This window comes from Sinocyclocheilus anshuiensis, unplaced genomic scaffold, assembly GCF_001515605.1.
Source record: "Sinocyclocheilus anshuiensis isolate Anshui unplaced genomic scaffold, SAMN03320099.WGS_v1.1 scaffold154, whole genome shotgun sequence".
NCBI classification, from domain to species: Eukaryota; Metazoa; Chordata; class Actinopteri; order Cypriniformes; family Cyprinidae; genus Sinocyclocheilus; species Sinocyclocheilus anshuiensis.
Genome location: NW_015546101.1, coordinates 293796 through 304653, shown reverse-complemented (window position 1 = coordinate 304653; position 10858 = coordinate 293796). Strand labels below are relative to the sequence as shown.

Genomic DNA, 10858 nt, shown 5'->3' with positions numbered 1-10858 from the left:
GGAAGGCCAAACAAAGTAGTTTCGCTTTCACAACGAAACACACGGCAGGCTAGAGTGAGGAACGGCCGGCGGATTTGACCAAGGAGCGTATGCACCAAGAGCCTATATCACTTCAAAGAGAAAGGAAAATTTGAAATCGCATCATATGACTCCTTTAAATGTATAAAACCCATCAAATTAAGATGGACCGTGTATGGTTTGCTCAAAATTCAGTGATTCTGAAAATTAAATCAGGCAGAAATTCTATCAGAAATGTAATCTGAAGAATTATGCCTTTTTATTCATTACATTGTCTATCAGTTTCAAGATCAGAGCAAACAGGTGTTGCCTGCATTTTTTAATTTTGAGCCACACTTAAACTATTTTATAATTTGATAATCTTGAGTTTTTAACTGATAATGATGAGGAAAGATTGTGTTAATAACAGATTGTTTTGTTAGCTGATCTCATCACCTGAACATTGGCACACGAGTGATTATGCTGCACTGTGTCCTAGCTATGCCCTGCATTTCGGTTTCTTAATACTTCCCAAGTCATGACCTAACCATGCGTGGGTTTTTTTTTTATTTAGCATTAGAGCCATTTTTGTTTGCCTTTTACCCAGATTTACCTCCAATCACCATTTATTAAATCTCCTGCATTAAAGAGCATCACTCATAGGGCAACTCCATTAAGCCTGATTACATACACACATACAGTCGGGGAAGGGGGTCTTTGTGTCAGCGTCATACTAGTTCCATCTCGCTGTGTCTGGCTGTGGAATGCTGGAGCTGGACATCACTCTTTTCAGTTGTTGGTCATTTTTTCTGCTGGTCACAGAGACTGTTAGGCTGGGTGGTGATGGCTGGACTTTAGGAGCTCATAAAGATGGATAACAGGGGCTTTGGATGGAAAAAGGGCAAAGAGGGGTCCTTTAAGCGTGCATCTATTAAACGCACATCCTCTGGCTCTCAGAAGGTAAGAGACATCAACAAGCTTTGAATCCCCCCCAATCTTCACCTGCTGCAACTGATTAGTTTGTTTTGAGTTGATGAAGAAACATGCCTGTACTGAATTATTTTTGGGAATAATGAATAATGAATTCTGGTCCCTTTTAGAAATGAGAAATGGTTGTGAGCCCCTAGAATTGTTCCGACCTTTCACCGGACTGACTATGTCTTCGCTTGGGGATAGCTAATTAACTGAAGTGACATTATTGTATGCAATTCATTTTGAATTTGTTTAGGATTGGACATGTTTGAAGATTCAACTAATTTTTGCACTGCGAAAAAGCAGTAGAAAAGTTTAAGTTGCAGGTTTGTTTAATGTTAACAAAAACTGGGGTCTCTCTTGGTTAACACTGGCATTTATTTTGTACATGTGTGTAAACTTATTTGGTGAATGCATTGATTCCAGTGGCAATCTTGATCTGTGAGTGTTCACTCATACACATGCACGCATACAAAACCTGTTGTTAGCATTGTCCTCTAATCTTTGATAATGGCCCAGTAAAGAGCACTGGCCCGGGTAGCCTAAACCCCTGTTCTCTCTAAGTCTCCATCTTATGTGATTAATGCAGAGTTCTGTGGAACGAGTCCAAACACAAGTGGACAAAAACACACTTAGTGGGCTTACAATGGACCTGAAATCATTTCAAATCAGCTTGTGTTTTCAAGGCAATGGAATATGGTGTACTAGAGTTCATGAAAATTCAAGGTTGCATTAAAAATTCCAGCAATGTCATAATTTACTTGACCTTCCAACTCTGTAAACTGTCTGAACTAAAATGTTCCATCCTTGTCTTGGTACAAACTGACAAACAGCATTTTCCTTTATCAAATTCATACATGCTTATAATCAGAATTTGCAGCTGAACATGTTCTGTGACAGTGTTTGTTAATTCAGTGTTCACAAAAAAAGCTATTTTAATCGTAATATAATAAAATCACGTTTTGGGGGAATCATAATGAGCCTTTGTGAAATGGAATGGCTTATTGATTCTCTAAAGACCCCAAATCCCTTTTACAAAATCCATTGGAACGGAATCCTGTTGCATTGTAGAATATGTGAAATTATCTTTCTTTCTTGTAAACAGTGTGGAAATATTAGTTTTCGTTTCCTATTGGCCTACAGAGTTGATTTGCTTAGATGAGGATTATCTGAGTTGAGCTTCTCACAGAGCTCCTTTATGTAGCTGCTCACGAGGTAGACGTGTTAATGTGAGAGCTTTGAGAGACTAAATTGTAATTATGGATCAGTGGGAGCAGATTTTCCTAGTTTTCTCTGTCTGTTTAATTTTCAAGTCAGTCTTTGTCTGGGCACAATGTTGGCTACTAGGCTATGTGTATGTGTAGATTAAACACAAAAAAATATATAATGTGTAGAAATAATCAAATAATCATTATTCAGATAATTTATAAGGTAATTTCTCCGCCAAAAATAACGTATTTTATTTGTACTTTTTATTTGTTTTACTCCGTCATCTGAGCTATATCATATTTTGTCTAATATCATATAAATATACATACAAAAAAAAAAATTGCCTAGAAGACAATTCCCAAAATGATTGTTTGTGCAGTTTCAGAGAGTGGTTTGTGTGATTGTGCGGCTTCACCTTCCACATGGCAAATTCCACGTGTGTTTCTATGACTAAACCTTTTAGGATTTGGGAGAAATGAAGCTCTAAAATGCCCAAATCCAAAGATGTCAAAAGCTATTGACAGATGTCTAAACACAAATCTCATGTTCTTGGGACAGAGCCAGATTATGTTTCAGCGATACTGCTCTTTGTGAATGAGAGCGCTTGTGCTTTATTTGATATCTGTACGAGGCTTCTTAATATTTGACCCTGGACCACAAAACCAGTCTTAAGTCGCTGGGGTATATTTGTAGCAATAGCCAAAAATACATTGTATGGGTCAAAATTATTGATTTTTTTTATGCCAAAAATCATTAGGATATTAAGTAAAGATCATGTTCCATGAATATATTTTGTAAATTTCCTACTGTAAATATATGAAAATTTTTGATTAGTAATATGCATCGCTAAGAACTTCATTTGTACAACTTTAACTTTATTTAGATTTTTTTGCACCCTCAGATTCCATATTTTCAAATAGTTGTATATCGGCCAAATATTGTCCTATCCAAACCAACCATACATCAATGGAAAGCTTATTTATTCAGATGATATATAAATCTCAATTTCGAAAAATTGACCATTATGACTGTTTTTGTGGTCCAGGTATGGTGCTGCTAAAGCAACACACAGTTTTCTAGAACACCTTTCTGAAACAGGTTAAATCTCGCTTACTGTCTCCAATATAAATCCTAAATTACTGACAGGACTTTAGTAAGGACTTGAGGCACTTGTATCTTTCATACTTTCCCAGTTTACCTCAACAAACAGTATTAAGAAGAGGTGTGGAGGGGCTAATGGGAGAGATTAGCATGTTGACCAATGAGGCAGATTAGAGAGCCCCTCGTCTCAGAGTAGGCTTTAGTTTGTGGTGTTCCAGTGGATTGGTCATGAGGTTCCAGCAGGATTATCTTCAGCAGTGGTCATGGGACTCTGAGACTGAGGTCCAGCATACGTGGTCCAGACTTCTGCTCCATAAAAGAAGGCCACAGGCAGTTGAATGCAGGCTGGAGGACGACTTCATTACAAGCCTGCCATTATGGAAGCCTTTTGTCTTTCTCTTTATCTTCAGGGTAAGTGCCATTCTAGCAGTCAGTTTGAGCTCAAGAGATAATGTCAATGGTGGTATATACCTCAAATATTTGTTGGTGGAATATTGTCAGCTAGTTTAAAGCAAAAGGTGCAGCCTGCATTTGGTTAGTATTTATGCGCTGTAACGTATTCCTCCCAGGCTTGGTTTTGTTCCATTATAGACATATTTTTTTTGCCTCCACTGCAGGATTTCTTGCTCTTATAGCAATTTTCCTTTCTAGTGATGTGTTTGGCTTGCTATTGGAGCATGGAATGTTGGGGATATTTCTGCAAGTAATATTCTTATCAAATATATGAATATAGGTATGTGACTGTGCATTGACCTAGAACGGTTCAGTTGTTTTCATAATTTTAATATGCCTAAAGTGAATTCATTTACTCTGAGTGCTTAACAGCTGTTTTTCAAAACCCTGAACACACACACTCAAATACACAAATTGTACCGTTTCTATAAATTTCCACAATGTTAGTCAAGAAATAAACATAAGCTAACAGAACAGCTTGTTTATTTTTTGGAAAAATAAAGTAATGGATTACGAAAGAGATTTAAGAAATGTTTTGACATTCTACTTTAAATGACTGAGAATGAGTGAACCTAATTCTCCTGTTTTGTGTCTTGCAGGCTCAGAGGGCATGGGTTGAAAGGACATTTCTAAAAAGGGAGTGCATTCACATATTTCCCAGCAGAGAGCCCAACAAGTGAGTAACAGTGTTGTTATTGTTAACTAAAACTAAAACCGAAACTATTAAAAATAATTTTTGTTAACTGAAATAAAATACAAATATCGGATGAAAAAAAAAATCTAAATGGAAATATTTTACAAAATTAGAAATGTTGTATTCCAGCTTACGGGAATAAAATAAATTGAAATACTAAAATGACTAAAACCTGAAATAAAAAGAATTAAAGCCAAATAGAATTATTAAAGAAATATTTAAAAAAGAAAACTAATAAAAGTGATAAAAGCACAGCAAAATTACTAAAACTAATATTCAAATGAAAACTAAAATGAAAAAAATGGTCAGTAATATTTAGTTTTGTCTCACTGTAATTTGAGAAAAGACAAGCTAGATGATTTATTCATTTACAAAGTACTTTTAGACTAACTTTAGACTCTACAAGAACTTAAATTTAGTGCAACATGATAGTCGTAAATCCACAAACATGCTTGTTCTTTTGGCACTCAAAACAATTTATTTAAACTTGTATATATTAATGAGGTGTGCTATGGCAGTTAAAGGTGGCTTTTTCCTTTTTGCTAACTGTTGTAGGTGCTGCTGCGGTCAGCTGGTAAACCAACATGTGGCTATTCTTCCTGGTTCCACCAATAAGAGCGCAGAGGAAGGCCAGGGTGTGCAGACTGAGCCTCCACAAGAGAAATGGTCGTTTGCTAAGCACACGCAAGCCACGCCCACTGACACATATGGCATCATTGAATTCCAGGGAGGAGGTCATGTCAACAAGGCCATGGTATTTTTCAGCTAATCGTGTGATTCATTTGTTTTTCATTGCATGAAAATGTGTTCATACAGTTTGGGAGTCATCCTAAAAATTGTCCTGAATATTTGACCATATCATTTTCTCTCCTCTCTTCCTTGTTTGTTATCAGTATATCCGTGTGTCCTATGATACAAAGCCTGATAATCTTCTGCATCTGATGTTGAAAGACTGGCAACTGGAGCTACCCACCCTGCTCATCTCTGTGCACGGAGGCCTACAGAACTTTGACTTGCAACCCAAACTCAAGCAAGTGTTTGGAAAGGGCCTGATAAAAGCAGCAGTTACCACTGGGGCCTGGATTTTCACTGGAGGAGTTAGTACAGGTGGGTGTTTGACAAGTCCAGCATGAAAATAAGAAGGTCAGGTCATGGTGTGACCTAACTGACATCACTTAAATGGTCATCTGTTCCTGTTTCAGATACTGAATCATCTGCTTTCCTGTTGAGCAAGAAACTGCGAATGACTCCACCACATGACACACTAATAACTGAACGTTTATTCCCTCTTGTCACATTACACAGGAGTGATTCGGCATGTAGGAGATGCGCTGAAAGACCATTCCTCCAAGTCCCGTGGGAAGGTGTGCGCCATTGGAATTGCACCATGGGGTATTGTGGAAAATAAAGAGGATCTGATCGGACGAGACGTAAGCCATTCGTGTCATTGCACAGGAACGCATGAACTCGCTTTTAATCAACATGAGTGAATGTTTGAGGTTTGGCTTCTGTAAGGTTTTTGAGTGATATATCACCACTCTGTCTGTGTTTTTGCTTTGACCAGGTGACGCGACCCTACCAAACCATGTCCAACCCTCTCAGCAAACTTTCTGTGCTTAACAACAGCCATTCCCACTTCATTCTGGCTGACAACGGCACTCACGGAAAGTATGGCGCGGAGGTCCGACTGCGCAGGCAGCTGGAGAAACACATCTCTCTGCAGAAGATCAACACACGTAAGTCAACTTTTAGAGAACTTTTAGTAGCTAAGACCGCTTTTTGAAGTAAGTTCAACTATTTTAATGAATCCATCAAGTCAAAAGGGGATGGAACAATGTCAAAACACTGTTGGAGTTCATGAATGTTGATCTAGTGATGGAAAGCCTAGTCTGTGACCTCCTGGGTTTCCCTTTGTCATCCTATGCCTGGAGTCCTGATGAGGCTGGGACAGCAAAGGGAGGTCCAGATGTCATCCCATACTTCAGTCAAAACCACCATCATGCTCAAAAGCATCTTTTCATCTCTAATCGCTGCTTATTTTGTGCATGAGTATGTTTTATGTGTGTGTTTGTACAGGTCTGGGTCAGGGGGTCCCTTTGGTGTGTCTGATTCTTGAAGGAGGGCCAAATGTAATCTCCATTGTGTTGGAGAGTCTGCGTGAGGACCCTCCTGTACCCGTGGTAGTGTGTGACGGCAGCGGACGAGCATCAGATATCATTTCATTCGCTCACAAGTACTCGGAGGAGGATGGGTGAGGAAAACATTGATGATGATTCAGTGATTATTAATGAATTTTAAAGGTGCGGTTCTGCAAATTCTTTTTTATGAGGTATATTCACTACATAACAGGAGATTTTTTTATTTTATTTACTGATATGTTATTGTGCTGTTGAAAAAAGAACATATTTGTGACATTAAAGGTCCCTTTACACTGAATCATCGGTCTAACTGTTCCTAAAAACTCCTTCTCTTGGTCTCCATTACATCGTTCTGGTGCAGGTTGGTTAATGACAGCGTTAGAGACCAACTTCTAGTAACCATACAGAAGACATTCAACTACAACCGGAATCAGGCACAGCAGATTTATCTCATGGTGATGGAGTGCATGAAGAAAAGAGAGCTGGTGAGTTAAACATAGGTTGGGGTTGCAAGAAAACAGACTGAAGACAACTTCTAACTCTCTTTTTTTTTTTCAAGATTTTTGCCATAATATAACATATACTGTATATTTATGAGAAACATTGTTTTATATTGTGTTATATTTCACAGATATGATAATAAACATGACTGTTATTCATTTGGCCTCATTTGCCTTTTTCATATCATACGTTGTTCTTATTATTTTCTTTATTTTGTGCTATTTTTTTCCTACGTCTTAATTTCAAAATATCTAGCTCACAATTTTCCGTTGCATTTCCATGTCATCCCATTGAGTGCTTTTGTGAAAATATAGACATGAGGTTAAACCCGGGGACGCTGAGGCAAGTTCCTCAAAACCATGTGAAAAACACATGCTTTAGTTATGGGAAACTTAGAAAACGCATGTCAACATGTTTGTGCATCTTGGCTGTTTTGGGTAGCAGTTTGTAGTGTATCAGATCTTACTTTTTTGAAGTTTCTGAAGTTCATCAAAAAAAGCATCACTGTTGCTGTGAATATGTTATCTTTAGGAGCCTTGTAAAAAAGTTTGCATAATGTAGTATATAAATGCATGTTTTAAGCACAGTGCATTAGTACTCACTGCCCCCTCTCATGATCAAATCATTATGATCTCTCTATTGCTCACATTTTATCTGTCTAATCATTTCTTTTCTTTCAACATACACATACAGACCAAACACATAATACATTTCTGTCCAACCATGATAATAAAAAAACAGTTGTGGAAAAATTAATAAACAAATACTATAATTGTTTATTCATGTTTTTGTTTATCATTAAGTATTGTGACCATGTAGGTCGATTTGTGCTTGTCCTTCATAGAGTTACACTATTGCTCAATGGTTTGGGGTCAGTAAGATTATTTTAAATGCAAAAATGCATTAAAATTATCAAAAGGGCAGTAAGGACTTTACAAAAGATTTCTATTTCAAATTTTCAAATGCTGTTCTTTTAAACTTTCTATTTATCAAATAATTCTGAAAGAAAATGTATCACAGTTTCCACAAAAAATATTAAGCAGCAGAACTGTTTTCAATACTTATTATAATAATAAGAAATTTGAATATTATGATTTCTGAGGGATCATGTGACTGGACTGCTTTGCCATCACAGGAATAAATTACCTTTTAAATTGTAATAATATTTCACAGTTTTACTGCTTTTACTGTATTTTTGATCAAATAAATGCAGCCTTGGTCAACGTAAGAGACTTCTTTCAAAAGAAAGAATGTACTGTCCCCAAACTTTTGAATAGTAGTGTATGTATATAATTCTATTTGTATACTACATATAGAAATATTATTACAGGCATTCCACACTGTTTTTACCTTTTGTGCTGTCACAGATCACAGTTTTCCGCACGGCCTCAGAGGGTCAGCAGGATATTGAGATGGCCATCTTAACCACTCTGCTGAAAGGTGAACTCTTGTTCAGGCCACGGTCACACAGTTTAGGACAAATTCTTAATATTGAAATGTAACATCCCTGAAACGTACTTGGTTTGTATCAGAATATTAATATTATTCATATTAATATTTATTATAAGATATATTTGATCTATTATTCCATTAACAATCTTCAACATTTGGTTTTGACATGAATGGAATATTTTTTTCCTTTGGGTTTATCAGGCACAAATGCTTCAGCTCCAGACCAGCTGAGTCTGGCTTTGGCCTGGAACCGTGTGGATATTGCTCACAGTCAGATCTTCGTCCATGGACAACACTGGCCTGTAGGTGATGCCATGCACAGCTGGGTTAATGGGAACATAGTACACAGATTGCCTATATAGACTCAGTAATCACTGATAGAAAGTTAAATAATAAGAAAGTAAAAAATAATGTTATTAAATACATATTTACATATCTATATCATCAGTCTGCTGGGTCCCTGCCCACCTCATTTACAAGCCAGCAGGATAAACCAAAGAGCCCCATCAGCACCCGTGCCAGCAAGGGTAAACCTACTAGGGCCAAGAAGGGCAAAGGTGCCAAATTTAAACCTGAGCCTCCGGAGGAGACAGACCCCAGAAAACTAGAACTGCTTAACTGGGTAAGAGTTATTCTTTAGTAATGTTGTGTTAGTGAGCATTTGCTTTACTCACCGCTGAGTGCACTGTTGGAGGTGTATATATTTTCAAGTAATTCTGTTTATACGTGCGTGTATGTTCTTGCTAGTCAATTAAATTTCATGTGTGTGTGTGTGTGTGTGTGTGTGTGTGTGTGTGTTGTGTAAAATAGGTTAATTCTCTGGAGCAGGCCATGATGGACGCACTCGTGCTTGACAGAGTGGATTTTGTGAAGCTCCTTATTGAAAATGGCGTCAACATCCACCATTTCCTGACGATCCCACGACTGGAAGAGCTCTATAACACAGTTGGCACACAATCACATAATATTATGGAATATTAGAGGGCCATGTAGCCGCTGTGTTTTACAGTGCTCTTTGTTTTAGCATCTTATGTTTTAATGATAAAACCAATGATGAATGTGACCCACATGTCCAGTTATTAGAGCTTTCACTGCTGTCCCCTCCTCTCTTTCCATGCAGTATGGTTTGAAAATGTTGTGTGTGTTCTGTATTATCATATATCATATAATGTAATCTGTTGTTGGGGAGAAAGCCCACAAACATCTGTGTGTTTTACAAGAGGAGATGCCTAATGGGTGTATATGGGTTTTATAATTTTTTATTTATTTATTTTTTGTGTGTATGGTTTTATGATTTTTTTTTTTTTTTCAGAAATTAGGGCCGACCAACACACTGCATTTTGTGGTCAGAGATGTAAAAAAGGTAAAGTTCATTATTAAGAATTTGTGCTATGATCTTTCTTATCTTTGTGATTATCATGAGTTAAAACATACACTGTATTTTTCTGTAATTGTATGGCCTATTGTTCTAAAGAATAAGACTTTAATCTTCTTAACAGTGTGTGAATGCAAGTGAGTGTTTGGATTTATGTGTTTGATTGCAAGAGCATTGCATAAATAGTTTCATTTCACTCCAGTTTCAGCAGTTTCAGCAGTAAAAGAACAAGTTACTTTATGGTGTTATGACATTATTGTTTCCAGGGAAACCTACCACCAGATTATCAGATCACTCTGATTGACATTGGGCTGGTTCTGGAGTATCTCATGGGAGGAGCGTATCGGTGTCACTATACTAGGAAAGGTTTCCGCACACTCTATAATAACCTCTATGGACTGAAAAGAGTGAGTTGCCACCAACCCCTTATACCCTTATATATTTATGCATAAATTAAAATAAATGAAAAAAATTTTTTTTCTGCAAACACATTATACCTAACATAACAGCTTAGCTTAATAATTATATCATAGTGGCCAACCAAGATTTTTCCAGTGGCCGAAAAACTCCAATATTTAGAGCAGAAATATGAAATATTTTACAGCAAAATGTAAAACAAAAATTACTGACTTGTCAATGAATGGGCTGATTAGTTGTCATTGCTTAGTCTATGGTAATTATTAATAGTAACTTGTTTCTCAGCTTCCAAGCTTTTGGGAAATTAAGATAAAAATGAAATCAGTTAACCAATTATTTACCAATGTGTCTAAATAATCAAATATTTATTTATTTAGTCATTTAGCAGACGCTTTTAACCAAAGCGACTTACAAATGAGGACAATAAAAGCAGTCAAAACTAACAAAAGAGCAACAATATATGCACAATAAGTGCAAATGGCAAGGCTCGGTTAGCCTAACACAGTACACGTAGCAAGGTGTATATATATATATATATATATATATATA

General features: G+C 36.8%; 1 pseudogene; it reads left to right on the top strand.

The window, feature by feature from the left end:
- The first annotated feature begins 771 nt into the window (after window positions 1-771).
- The window catches only part of LOC107700352 (transient receptor potential cation channel subfamily M member 1-like), an 18410-nt pseudogene continuing 8323 nt past the window's right edge, over window positions 772-10858 (top strand).